Source organism: Coenobita brevimanus, chromosome 8 (genome assembly GCF_032717465.1).
Source record: "Coenobita brevimanus isolate Jiangsu-jjx chromosome 8, ASM3271746v2, whole genome shotgun sequence".
NCBI lineage: Eukaryota > Metazoa > Arthropoda > Malacostraca > Decapoda > Coenobitidae > Coenobita > Coenobita brevimanus.
This window is the reverse complement of record NC_136961.1, coordinates 27,305,170-27,320,897: the sequence shown is the minus strand read 5'-3', so window position 1 is coordinate 27,320,897 and position 15,728 is coordinate 27,305,170. Positions and strand designations below refer to the sequence as shown.

Here is a 15,728-nt window from a genome sequence, read left to right as displayed (position 1 = left end):
TTAAAAATACATAAATTAAGATATTTCGAGTTCCAGAAGAGTGACTAACAGGTGTTTGATTTCGTAGCTCACAAGACACTGAAACATAAGTTGTTTGATTTTTTTTTTGCGTCATAATAATAGCGAAGTAGTAAGGGAAAATGTTTTCTTTCACTTCTTGGAGTCAGTCGTTTCGTCTCTCTTGTATAGTTGATCTTTTTAACCCACTTCATATCGATACTTTTTGATACTGGTAACTTTAATCCCGACCATTTTTCGATTTTTTTTTTTTTTTTGCTAAAACTTTTTAAGCTTTTGGTGAGAAACATCGAAAATTCATAGAGAAATCGCTCACCTGAGGAGTTTAAAATACTCGTCCAGGTAGGAGAGCCTCCTTACCTTATTGGGTTTTCTATCAGGCTGGCACCAACAAGAACTACGAGTTCTATGGAGGGAGGACTTCATTTCACACCACTCATAAACGAGGTATTTATTTATTTGCTGTTGCGAATTTGTATAATAGTACAAGAGTATATTCGTTTTCAAGCATTAATACTCGACCTTATAAGCATTGTTTCACTCACTAATACCTGACCTTTTTTTGCCACATTAACCTGATCCTCATTTCTAACATGTTTCTTCCTCTAATGCTATATGAAAGTTTGTCCTCCACATTGTTGCCGATTGGAGAATCACTCTAAAGCTGAATTTCGTACCGTGGCATGACATGGCTATACTGGCTAGGTCACTGATAACAGAGTGAATTACTGAGAAAAGGCGCCGCAGGGAGAGGAGGAGCTCATGCTGGGTAAGGCATTGTCTCTGCCTGGCATCTTGTTGAGGAAGGTGTCCGGTGTATACGTACCAAAAATGACTCGTGAAAATTGAAAATTGTGGTCATTATGAACCTTGCAATTGCACGGGCGTTGAAGCACGTCCTCAAGGATAAGCACAAACAAAACAATGAGGACATGGAAGTACGTCCTCCAGGACAGCAGCAGTTAACATAGCCGGTACACATGCATTTTGAAAGGAAAATTTCAACTTCACGTGAGTATTTGCACTACCTACCTTCATCACCATCCATTAGGATGGAAATTTTGGAAAGCGATGAAGAAGATCAGGAAAATCAGGAAAGCCCCTAGGAATTGAGTGCGGTGTGTGGTGAAATGCACCCAGTGCATGGGAGGTGAGATAATAGTAGAATGGATATGCAAGATGTGCAGATTGGCCCCTCTCCAAAAGAAAAGGGGAAAAAGAAGTGTGTGGTAATCATAGGGAAATTTGTCTTCTTAGCATAATCCAGGAAAAGCATATGTTAGGATACTTATTGACCAAATTTGTGAAATAACAAAGAAATTAGAAATAGGGAAGAACAGGAAGAAAAGAGGGTGTGTAGATCAGAATCCTAAGGTGTTTAGTTAGGGAAGGTTTACTAGGGAAGGAAAAGAAGTCGTGTGCAGCCATCATGTGGTTAAATGAGAAGCTGTTGAATGCCATGAAGAGTATGAGTGTGCCAGGGTTACAGTGCGTATGGATGATGAACTAGATGAATTTTTCTACAGAGTGTTATGAACCTGAAGCAAGAATGTATCATACTTCCATGGTTTCTTATTTGCATATGAATGGAATCAGAAAAGAGACACAAGGTAGGGCAGTGAACGCATGGAGCAGCCCTAATGTGAGAGGGGAGTGTTTGAAAGCTTCCTGTCCTCTTCTTTACAGATGATACTGTGCTTGAAAGCAAAGACGAAGAGAAACTGCAAGGATTCGGCCGAGATGAGTTTGGAAGGGTATGTAAGAAACGTAATCTACAAGAAAATGCAGGGAAGAGTAACGTTGTGGTCTTTTGAAAGTGTGAAGCCACTGGATGCAGTGAGGAGCTGGATAATGAGGAAAAGGATGTGTGAGTGTATTTAAGTACTGGATAGTGTGATGAGAAAGACTGGACGTTTGTAGGATGAAGTATATATGAACGGGTATAATAGGGGAATAAAGGTTGTTGGTTCATGGCCCAAGCAGTGATAGAAAACAGTGTGGAGAAACGTGGAAGTGATAAAGTGGCTGCATGGCAGTAGTGTAGTCCCCACTCCAACATACGGAAACGAAGCTTGGTCCCATGTTGGAGAGACAAGTCAAGAGAGAAAGCACTTGAAATGAGCCAGATCAAGCATGTGGAGTTACATGGGAAGGCAGACTAGCAAATGAGGAAGTGAAGGGAATGTTGTGGTGTGAATACCAGATGTGACAGAAAGCGTTAACAGCAATACAATGAGATGGTTTGGCGATGAAGAGATGATGAAGAGTGAAAGACTAACCTAGAAGAGTGTATCTGAGAGAGCTGGGGGGGGAGGGAGGGGGAGACCAAGGATGAGATGGAGGGAATGGAGTGCAGATGTATATGAGAGAGGTGAGTTTGTTGTGTTGCCACCCCTTGGGATTAAGGCGACTGTCTATAGACAGACAGATAGACAGACAGACTGAGGAGCACCATTAATCATATATATCGATCATTATACTATCAGGACTCTAAATATCAAAAGTAATAACTGGTAGCACACTTGTAATCACAAAAAGGTTAAATCAAAGATCATGCCTACAGGAACATCGTTTGCACATTCCCTGAGGGAATACTATATTCAGCACCTCGTGACGTGTGTGGAATGTTACCACACACACACACACACATACACACACACAAGAGGGATTCAAAACCGAGACGGTCGTGCGACATCGGCCGCTCATTGCTGAACCAACACGACCAGTGGTATTACCTAAATTAGTATCTTTGTATGAGACAAACTCTGTACCGAGTTAGACTAAATGATTTTTCATTATTAAAAGGGAAAAGATAATAAGTTTAAACAAGACTTGTTCAAAACGGGAAAAAGAATTAAGACCAAAGAATCTGCTGAGTCATCTGATGTTTGTTTAGACTACAATAACACAGGGATTGTAAGTACATGCTCTTAAGCGCTTTTAGTATTACAAAATGGATACATACTTTAGATAAGCAAATTTGGAAAAGAAAAAGGGATAAAAGTAAAAAGCAAAATGATGATTTCTACCAAGAACTGGTTGAAGTGGAGACTCACAATAAACTAGTTGAACGTGTAAACAAACTAGAAATGGCTTTTCAAAATGAAATTGATGAAATAAAGAAGCAGATGCACTTGCAAAATGGGAAGAAATAGAAAAACTAGGAAGGGAGGCCAATAAGAAAGACACAACCATCAGTGAACTAACAGTGAAATTGAATACACTTAGGAAGAAAATGATTGAAATGGCAGGTACAGTAAGTCAATCACGAGAATTGTTATGGAAGAGTTCAAAAAATGACACCAGAGAATTAGGCTTGATAAGCTGATCTTATTGACCAGAGCAGTGATATTGAGGAGAAGATAACACGAATTGAATGAAGCTGTGCAAAGCTACAAAAATGATGTGGAAACCATGTATGCTGAAATGGTGAAAGTAAAGAAAGACTTAGAAACAAGATTGGAGGAAGAAAAGCATTAAGAAGGAAGTAGAAAAGAATAATCCAAAACAATCCGAAGTTAGTCAGAGATTCAGTAGATATAAACAAATCAATAGTAAATGATCACTGGGTATAGAAGAGGAAAGAAGTAAAAACAAGATCACAAGGAGACAAAAAGGAGTTGGCAAATGTAATGAGCTTACTGAAAGAGAGTATCAGAGAGGAAATCTGTAAGTAAAGACATAGAGGAACACAAAAGGTTAGGGAAATATGAGAAAAGCAAAGACAAGACCTCCTAAAGGTGACTTTCCAAAGATGCTAAACACTGTGGAAGAGATACTAAAAAATGCAAAGAATCTTATGGAAAAGAGGAGTTCAAAAATGTATGGATAAAAAGATGCCTAACACAAGAGGAACTGGAATTACTGAAAGAGAAAAGGGAGGAAGCAAAAACAAAAAATGAGGGGAAGATCAGAAGAGGAAAAGAAGAAATTTTTTTACAAAGTAATAGGATTACAGGTACAGAAAGTTAGAGTACACGAAACAGGATGGAATAAAAAGGAGGAAGGTGGTAGAACCATGTCATGAAACACAGTATATAAACAAGATGATAGAAGTTGATGTAATCAAATGTGGATGGAATGGTATCTAAATTACTAGAGATGAATGATTATGTCAGAGAAAATGAACCACAAATAATATGCCTAAACTGAAACAAATGCTTAACACCAAGGATATCCAATGACATACTAAACTTAGAGGAATGCCAATATATGGAGAAAGAGACAGAAATTTTAAAAAGGAGGAGAGGTATTGTAATATTAACTAAGAAGAAATCTAAAAGTCAATGAAATAAAACTAGATATACCATATTAGGCAGATTACAGTAAGAGAATCAACACATCTGAAGGTAAAGTAATTGTAGCCAATTTGTACATGCCACCCAGATCAAACACATGGGGAAAGAGATGAGAAATGAGGACCTGGCAGAAGTACAATTCAGAGTTTAAGATCATTACTATATAAAATGGAAGAGAAATCAGAAAGAATTATACTAACTTTGAGGATTTCAATACAAATATAAATTGGAATACACTAGATATCAATTAGCCAAGAAAGCAGTTGGGACCAAAAGCTCCTGGATCTCGTTCAAGGAGGTTCTTTCACCTAACGAAACAGGTGAGGGAAACCACCAGAAAAAGAGTACTTGATGTACCTTCAGTGCTAGATCTAATATTAACTAGGCAAGAAAATGATATTGACAGTTTAATATATCACCCCCATTCAGCAAAAGCGGTCATGCAGTACTAAATTATAACTTCCAGGATAGCATATGACATAGTAAACAGCAATGACAGTTACAAAAGAGCCTAAACTATAAAAAGGGAAATTATCATGACCTAAGAAGTATTTCTTAGAAGTTGATTGGGAAAATGAGCTTAGAGGACAAGATTTAAATGCTGTATATAATAAGAATTCTGTGAATTTTACGTGATATAGGAGTCCAGAGGAGAGGTACATCCCACAGCACAAAGAAGCAGATAAGAAAATACAGAAATGCGTTCAATACAGAATGTAAAAAATCAAAAAGAAAAGAAGAGATTTGTTGTGGAATAGATACAGCAGGCCATAATAGTGAAGGGCGTATAAATAAATTACAAACAGGAGCAAGAAACGATTATACAAAGAATAAGGAGGAAGCCCAAAAACAGTTTGAGGAGGATGTAATAAATAAAAGTAGTGATCAACCAAAGCTGTTTTACAGCTATATCAGAAGCAAAACCAAAGTAAAAGATATTAATACAATCAATTACGGACGAAAGAATCACTTATACACAAGAGAAAGATATTTGTGAAGCACTAAATAAGAATTTCCAATTAGTTTTTACAGAAGAAAAAAAATTTTGAGAGGGACTATGTGGAACATGTATGTCCACACATGCTACCAGATATAACAAAATGAGAAAAGCAGAAAAAGTAATAAATATAGGGAGGAGTTAAAGTAGATTAGACCAAGAGGAGAAGAAGCAAGTGGTCCTGTGATGAAATTTCAAATGTTAAAGGTACTACTGCAGAATGTGCAGAGGAGTTAAGTAAATCAAAATTTATTTTAAAGTTTTTCAAGAAATCCTTGCCGAAGTCAAGGGTAAGCACTACACCTGATATTTGGGAAAAGAGCTAATATTAAATCCCCTTATTCAAGAAGGAAATGAGACAAAATCCACTCAACTACCGACCAGAGTATCATTGACCAGGTGTTGCGTAAGCAAGGTATTAGAAAGCAACTTATAAGAAAAGCTTGGGTAAATCATCTAGAGAAGAACACAGTATGATAACAGAAAGAACAGTTTAGGTTTCAGAAAAGGAAAATCATGTGTTACTAATCTGTTGAGCTACTATGACAGAGTAACAAAACGGGCAATAGCAGGCTAATAGGGGAAGGGATGGGTGGACAGTATCTGTATTTAGATTTCAAAGAAAGCTTTTTGACACAGTACACACACCAAAGACTTTATGGAAACTATACCATCAAGGAGAATTCAGAGGCAAACTGTTTTGTTGGATGCAAGACTTTTCTCATAAAAAAGAGAAATGAGAACAGTACTAAGAAGAAACTACTCATCATGGAAAGAAGTGGCTAGTGGAGTACCCACAGGCTTCAGTCCTGGCACCAATCATGTTTTTAGTGTATATAAATGATATAAACAGTAACACTGGAAATGAGAGCTATCTGAATATGTTTGCAGATGATGCAAAACTACAAAGGGAGAATTACTAACACAGACTCTTGTAAAGAGCTACAAGAAGAATTAAATAAACTTCATGAATGGAGTAGTACATGGCAAATGGAATTCAATAGTGGATAAGTGTCATGTGTCAATCAAGTTTGAGTAAAAATGGAAAAAGACCTGATTGGGATTATAAGTTAGGAAATAAAACCCTATACACATCAGAAAGACAGAAAGACCTAGGTGTGATTATCAATAACAGACTATCTCCGGCTGACCACATCTAGCGAGAGATGTGCGGGAACATGTATACACCTGCAAATATGAGAATAGCATTCACATACATAAATGAAGACATGCTAAGAAGGATAATAACATCATTCATTGAACTCCAACCCTGGAATATGCATCAGTAGTCTGGAGTCCTCATCTCCAATATAAAACACATAGACAAGATTAGAAAAAAGTTCAAAAGGGCCGCTACAAGATGGATACCAAGCTTAAGGGACCTAAGCTACGAAGAAAGACTAAATAAACTGAATCTACCAAAGCACTACAGGAGAGAAGGAAAAGGGAGGTGACATAGATAATGCTTATATAGAGGTGGTACATATCAGGGAAGGGAGAGAGAAAAATAGACATAAATGATTACTTAACATGTGGAGGAAAGGCATCAAGCAAAGAGGACACTGCAAAAACTGCATAAGAAAGGAGAGGTGATAAACAAGAGGAGAAATTCAGTTTTCCCAAACCGAGCAATTGATCAATGGAATGCACTACCGAATGAAATAGTGTGTGCCAAAACAATGGTCACAAATTTACAAGGGATATGTACGAGTGAAATATCGTTTAAGACACCGGGACAGTACGAGCTTGACTCATTTCCTGTAAAGATACAATTAGGTCAAGAAGAATTAGGAAAGAACACACACACACACACAGACTTATAGGAACATTTCGACCACTAGTATAGTCCACGTGACAGAAATTCTTATATACGGAAAGAAAAGAAAAAGAGGGCAGAAGGAATTAGGAGACTGGAGAGGAGAGAGCCAAGAAGGGTCTAGAGAGAGACAAGCACGGTGGTCTTAAAAGAGAGGTCAGGCTCACGAGAGTTAAGTGTGTAGTTTTGAGATATTCCCTCTATGAAGAAATCAGCTACAATCAACCCCCATTATCCACCGCTCTTTATATTCTTCTCCCACTCATCAACTACTAGAGTGAACTGAGGTTATCTCCTCCTGCATATCTACTCACATCTTTATTGCATCTCGACTACGACTAGTATATAATGTATTACCAAGACTGAAGTATATTAATGTTTGGTTTTACATGAACGAATACAATACCATGCCCTACAGTTTTTACAATCCTAAAAGCCTTTAAATCAACAAGTCAATGAAGCAACGATTCTATGAAGTCTACATTATCAACCTTCAGACAGGTGTGACGTGACCAAGATCAACTACTGAAGTTCGCAGCATACGAAAGAAACTTCACAAGTGAAACGCTGTAGAGGAAACCACAAAGCATCTCAACAAGTCTGCAATTCTACGATCAAGTAACCACAAGCGAGTATACAGTAAAGAAGAATCCAGTTACGAGTGAGAAGAATAACAAAACAAGCAAATAAAGAGCGAGAGAAGACTCACAACCCACAACCTCCTGACCCCACCCCTCTCTCCAACCTACGCTTATCATCCATCACTACCACGCTGATGTAGGAGTTACAAGCTCAGATGACGGCAGCAAATACCAAGCCCTCACCCATCCACTCATCTTACTCATCGTTACTCAACTTATTCACTCTTCGTTACTCAAGTTACTCACCACAGCTACCAATGTGGGGAAGTCGACGTTTGTTGTGCTAAGCTTTGCTGAGGATACCACGTCTCGGCATTGATCCCTGATCTTTTACCACGACCCTGGAAAGTGACCCAGAGTGACATCATTCTACCAAAAAAACTTTCATGAGTGAGATATGGCCTGTACTTTTTACTTTTATGTTTCCCCAGAACTTAAACTTTGTAACAAACACCATTTCATGTATCATAATATCGTTAGGAATTTTGGCACACACTTTCTTCACTTATTTATATTAGGTCCATCCACTTATTACCAATTACAAACAGTAACAATTATTATTATATAGATACTTTATATCTTGCCATTCATTAATATTAAAATTTTAGATTATCTATACAGTTAAGAAAATATATGAGATAAGTGTTTCATGACAACATTTCCTAGCACAATGGAGTTTTTATTATAGTGCTCAGTGATATGACAGGAATATTTTCAAAGCTACCACCAGAATTCTATTGCCGAGATGAAACAGCATCTGGCAGTCACTTAATGCCGATTCCCGAATTAGTAGAACAAAAAGAAAACATATCAAACACACTTATTTCTCCCACGAACTAAAGATAAGGAGACAAACACTACACAAATCGACGAGGATGATAATTATTCAACACCATTCTCAGATACGGATAGTGACGATTTTAGCTCTGTCTTACACACCTATGAAAATATTCTCACGCGGGTTCACAGGTCAGGAAATAATTACACAACTATCCCTTACCATAACGACAAGGGACTCAAAGTGAATTTAACGAAACAAACAAATACCATGGCTAACGGAGGTAATTCCACTTCCCCTCCCCATGTCTATGTTTATCGTGAGGACAAAAATCTCCCAAAATTCTCAGGCACAGAGTACGAGAAACTGTTTGTTAAGGGACATAAACAGATGAAAATGAGAAAAGAGCCATTTTTTTCCTCATGGATTAACCAAGAAAGATGTCCAGCCGGTGACCTCCTCAGAACTGTTAAACTCTTATGAGCTCAGACATACGAGGAGTATAAAACAGAATTCATAAAGAAATTTTCTGGAGGCATAAATTTCCTGCCAGGTATAATTCCAGAATTACATAAGATTGTGGATCTCATGAGAGAACATACAACAAATCATGTATTAAGTGAAATAACAACAGATGTATCAACAATTAAGGGAACACCTTTAGCTACTTTAGAGAACTCAGACTGGGTAACTGATGATGGGGAAATGTCACCATTGCATGTCGTAGACATCCTTGGTTATTTAGCAGCCCTGTGTAAATTACCTGATAGGATACTAAAGATTGCTAAAACAGTTCCCTACACCTCAACAATGTGTGTGTTAGATTTTATGAACGAGGTAGAGATGAATTGTAGCACAGCATGGGTGAGTGAATCACAACCCAATGCAACCAGAATGAGGGTTGTACACACAGTGACGGCCAAACACTTGTACCAAAGAACAAAATCGATTGTGACCCGAAAACAGACAATCCAAGCAAACCCAGGCATCGAGACAACGTTCCCAAACACCAGGCTACAGACTGTCTCAAAAGATTAAAAGTAGTCCAAGTAGGAATCACGCCCAGGAAAAACTTAAAAATGGAAAGTCATCTCGAGGGTCACATTCGACAGAGAGGTCCACATTATACTATTATTGTGCAAATCCTGGTCACACAAAAAATGAATGTTATATTAAAATTAAAGAGGACTAACAAAATATCAAAATGATATGACCCATACTGCAGACATCATAGGTCGCCGGGCCACAGGACATCAGAATGTATGACAATAGAAAAATTGGTTACTATGTTTTATATCGGTGGAAGCACAGGCCACGACAAAAAACGACCAACAGTAAATAAAACTAAACCTAAAGTGAACATAGGTTTGATCGGAAATGAGTGTATCTTAGTACTCGCGTCGCGTGAAGATCAAATTATTTCATTATTCTTAGATACAGGATCCCTAGTGAATTTAATTACACAAGAGGAATTAGAGAGAATTTTTAGAAATAAGAAAAAGGTAACTTTCTTTGAGGAATCTGATTTAGACGTACATACAGTAGATGGCAAAGAAATGACCATAAAGGGCCTGATACAGCTAGATATCAGTTTTACAGAGACCATGAGGCCCATATCTGCTCCTTTATGTATAGTAGTTTCGGCAATGAGCCAACATATTAGTAGGTTTGAATACTATGAGAACAGAGAATATCATTTTACACCCACATATGCATGGAATACATTCCAACAATGAATTCATAGAGGAATTATCATTAGAACTGTCACCCATCAATAGCAGAAAATAAAAAGAGTTGGAAATATCAAACGACTAAACAGAACCACTCAATTGAACGAGGGTACACACGCACTCACAGCACCCCTCCCAATCTCTCCATCCTCTCTGCCTAAAGACAGAACTGACAGCTAAGCAGTAACACTGTTTCCTGCCCATCTCACCAATGATGTTGTTATTCCGCCTAACTCATACATGAAAGTCACCATAAAGAGTAAATTGAAGAATAGTACGGTCCTTGTCTTAGAAGAATGATGTAGAGTGAAAGGACTGTCGGTGGAAAACGCATTGTCATGTGAACAACGATGGGGAAACTCGTAAGTTCCTCATTAATCAGATGAATGGGGAATTAGGGATAAAAAAGGACTTGTCTTTGTAGTTTAGAAACATGTCCTGCCCCTGTAAGAGAAACAGTCGTAGCAGGAAGTAAAAGTAAGATATAATATACGGAAAAAGAATACATAAAGGAGAATTTGATTCACTCAGAACAATTTAATGAAGAAAATGATCTCTTAGAATTATTACAAAAACACTGACAAACTGTAGCATTATCTGGAGAACAATTAGGGTGTACTAACCTGATTAAACACAAGATTAACGTACATCCGGACACACAACCAATATATGTACCGGCATATAGAGTTGTGCATTCATAACGCACCCTGGCAAATCAGTATGTTAAGGAAGTGCAAAAACTAGGTATTATTGAACCATCTGTCTCCCCGTGGAGTGCTCCATTATTTTTCGTGCCCAAACGAAACTGAGAAATGTGTGCAGTAGTAGAATACCGTAAATTTAATCAGCACACAATCCCTGACCAGTTTCCAATATTATGAAATATTGGACCAGAAAATGATGTATTTTCCACAATCGATTTGATCATGGCTATTACCAAATTAGCCTTGAACGAGAATCACACAAAATCACTGCTTTCTCCACAAATACAGGGCATTACCAATATAAACGAATCCCAATGGGATTAAGGACAGCACCAGGTACATTCGAAAGATTAATGAATTACGTATTGTCTGGAATTCTGGGAAAAGGTATATATACTTGTCTATCTAGACATTATTATTGCTACTTATTATATAGATGAAGATCTACAGAAATTAGACCAGCTACAAGTAAAGCTTGCTGATGCTGGTTTAAAAATTAAACTGAAAGCAAATTTTCCTTTAAGGAAATAAATTCTTAGGCCACAGACTAGATGCCCAAGGTATCCACACGTCTGAGGACAAAATACAAGCAGTAAGGGATTTCCCTGAAACTACTAATATAGAGAAAGTAAGACAATTTGGGGGTTAGTGGTATATCACCACCCCTTTATTAACCAATTCTTTCATATAGCACAACCCCTATTCATTCCACTAAAAAATGATGCTGTTTTCCAGTGGGGAGAGGAACAAAAAATAGCATTTAATGAATTAAAGGATTAACTTACAAATGCACCTTAATTGCTTGGCCTATCCAAATTTCATAAAACCATTTATAATTTCCACAGATGCATCCCGTAAAGGACTAGGGGCTGTACTGACGCAAGAACATAATTATTATGGAAAAAATCAGCCAATTGCATTCACTAGCAGACAGATAAAAGGTGCAGAGAAAAATTATTGCATCACAGACCTAGAAGCACTTGCAGTGGTCTTTGCATTACAAAAGTTTCGAGATTTGGTATATGGTTACGAAATTCACTTATTCACCGAACACAAACCGCTCGTAGGCATGTTCAAGGAAAAACTCCTCTCTGGGGGGAGAGCAAGATGGAAATGTACAGTCACTTCCACTTCTAACGAGTACAGCGGGTGGTGTGCTTGGTGAAATGTAGCACCACTGTGTTTGTTTACATCTTAGTACTAGTAAGTGAATGGGCAGACCTGGCAGAGTTTCCCCTCCGCTACAGTATCTAGTACCCACAGAAACAATTTTCTATCAAGTCATACTCTGTCTACAAATACAAGTGTTTGCCACCTATGTATAGTGGAAGGTAGAGAGAAAAATAGTAATACCATTGGCTCCCACTGTTTCTCTGACAGCAAATGACTGAGGCGAGGTGGAACTGAGGGAAGAGGGGGACAGGTGGTGGGGGCGCATGTATCGAAACTTTGTCGTGTTTCGTTTAGAAGGATGAAGCGTGTGATTATACAGATATTCTAAGGTGATCTGTAACTCCGTATGCAATAACGTGTATTGGATGAATGTTGGAGTCTTAATGTTCGCCATACAATGAGGTGAACAACTGTAGTTGAACATAAATGTTAGAAGATGTGATGTCGGGTGTCTGGAAATGTGGTTCACCTGAGTCTAATTAGTGTGCGACTCAACTGCTGTAACATTTTTGTGGCTGGACTAGGGTGGCCATAAATGATTCATAATTATGCACGTGACACAGCGGTCGTGCCATGTTGTGCATCATCCAATCTGTTTCATTGTGAGGAAAAACAATCATTATATTCGCAAACCATGGTATAAGTAGATGTCCTGTAGCATAGGATCATAGCTACTACGGGTGTTGGACAGCTATTGGCTTATTGTGCGAAAATGTTGCGCAGTCATCATACTGATGGATCACACGGGAGATACTGTATTTGCATAATGAATGCATATCTTCTACTATAATAATTGAAATAACGGTGTTACAAATTTTCAGTCCAAAAATGATGTCGCTTTCTTCGAGGTTCTATTGCATTACTCTGGATAGTTGTGACACGACAGCCACAAATATTGATCATCGTATACTACACTAGGTTTAAAACATTCATACATTAGTTTTCATACAAGTATTACACATGCAGGCCCTCCTTAGCTCAGACTCATTTTACTATTTAATCGTGCATCTACTCTCACACACTGTTCATCCAGAGGGAGCAATATTTCCATTACCATGCATGTCTGTCCGTTGTCTGCCATTCACAAGGTTTTTGTACGAGTATGTGACCACGGCTACACAAAATATATCGGTGGCGTGGCGCTGCTGGAAGAGTGTAAAACTGCATAGAGTCTACGTGTGATTGTGCAGGGAGTCTGGTAATAAGCTTCACCGACTTATTCACACTCCAGCCATGCTAGCAGCCAAAGTCGCGGTTTTGGTGACTGTACTGGCTGACCATTGAACACAATTTCACCCTCCAGCAGTCTGAATGAAGCCCTGTTTTCAACCAAATGAGACATTAAGTATTACAGTGAATAATGCAATTTTATAATTATGTAAAGTAAAGGGTGTTTAGGCACCGTGCCATCATACAGGCTTATACAGTATAACACAGCCAAGGACAAGCTGGACCTACTGTAGGCTAAAGGTTAAGTGCTGTTGGAGCGTGCAAGTAAACGTAAGCAACATTGGTGCATCAGCACCTGGATGGTAAAACTAAACCACCGTGCTTTAGGAAAAATACCCCCGGGTTCTGAAGCTACCCCACGTCATCCAGTAGATTTACACAAGGTCATTGATAAGACTGCAATCGTCGTAGTGATGCGATATGATAAGGAAGTCAGTATCAGGTCTCGTTACCCATTATACGAGGAAGGGCCGGAATTTGTGTGACAGACAGACAGACAGATAGAAAGACAGACTGGTGCATTCATGTGTCATTACAAGTTGCTACTATACGACATTACAGACCCAGGGAAAGATAGGGTGATCCTTGTCTCCCTGGGTGTCCTTCTACAGTGACGATAGCCTCATATCAGCCACCAATGACAGTCTGAGCATAACAAGACTCCTTGTTTACAGGTTATATGAGAGAGAGAGAGAGAGAGAGAGAGAGAGAGAGAGACAGGGACAGGGGGGTTTCTGTCTCTCTCTCTTTCTTTATATATATATATATATATATATATATATATATATATATATATGAAAGAAGGACAGACACGCTCTTCTCTCTCCCTCTCTCTCTCTCTCTCTCTCTCTCACACAAATTCTGGCCCTTCCTCGTATAATGGGTAACGAGACCTGATACTGACTTCCTTATCATATCGCATCACTACGACGATTGCAGTCTTATCAATGACCTTGTGTAAATCTACTGGATGACGTGGGGTAGCTTCAGAACCCGGGGTATTTTTCCTAAAGCACGGTGGTTTTAGTTTTACCATCCAGGTGCTGATGCACCAATGTTGCTTACGTTTACTTGGACGCTCCAACAGCACTTAACCTTTAGCCTACAGTAGGTCCAGCTTGTCCTTGGCTGTGTTATACTGTATAAGCCTGTATGATGGCACGGTGCCTAAACACCCTTTACTTTACATATCCATCCATCCATTGCCAGACGCCATGTATCCCAAACGGGGTGGCCAAGGGCTTAGAGTTAATTGTTTTACAGGGAGGCACTAATCCTCCACCAACCCCACTTGACACGTAGGGATGCCAACAGCATCTGGTGTTCCCAGGCGGTCACCCATCCAAGTACTAACCAGACCCAACGTTGCTTAACTTCGCTGATCGGATGGGAAGCGGTGTACTGTAATACTTAATGTCTCATTTGGTTGAAAACAGGGCTTCATTCAGACTGCTGAAGGGTGAAATTGTGTTCAATGGTCAGCCAGTACAGTCACCAAAACCGCGACTTTGGCTGCTAGCATGGCTGGAGTGTGAATAAGTCGGTGAAGCTTATTACCAGACTCCCTGCACAATCACACGTAGACTCTATGCAGTTTTACACTCTTCCAGCAGCGCCACGCCACCGATATATTTTGTGTAGCCGTGGTCACATACAAAAACCTTGTGAATGGCAGACAACGGACAGACATGCATGGTAATGGAAATATTGCTCCCTCTGGATGAACAGTGTGTGAGAGTAGATGCACGATTAAATAGTAAAATGAGTCTGGAGCTAAGGAGGGCCTGCATGTGTAATACTTGTATGAAAACTAATGTATGAATGTTTTAAACCTAGTGTAGTATACGATGATCAATATTTGTGGCTGTCGTGTCACAACTATCCAGAGTAATGCAATAGAACCTCGAAGAAAGCGACATCATTTTTGGACTGAAAATTTGTAACACCGTTATTTCAATTATAATAGTAGAAGATATGCATTCATTATGCAAATACAGTATCTCCCGTGTGATCCATCAGTATGATGACTGCGCAACATTTTCGCACAATAAGCCAATAGCTGTCCAACACCCGTAGTAGCTATGATCCTATGCTACAGGACATCTACTTATACCATGGTTTGCGAATATAATGATTGTTTTTCCTCACAATAAAACAGATTGGATGATGCACAACATGGCACGACCGCTGTGTCACGTGCATAATTATGAATCATTTATGGCCACCCTAGTCCAGCCACAAAAATGTTACAGCAGTTGAGTCGCACACTAATTAGACTCAGGTGAACCACATTTCCCGACACCGGACATCACATCTTCTAACATTTATGTTCAACTACTGTTG

At 38.9% G+C, this 15,728-nt stretch overlaps 1 pseudogene; it reads right to left on the bottom strand.

Moving 5' to 3' along the window:
- Positions 1 to 14,690: 14,690 nt before the first annotated feature.
- On the bottom strand, positions 14,691 to 14,812 carry LOC145408760 (5S ribosomal RNA; annotated as a pseudogene).
- Between the last annotated feature and the right edge of the window lie 916 nt (positions 14,813 to 15,728).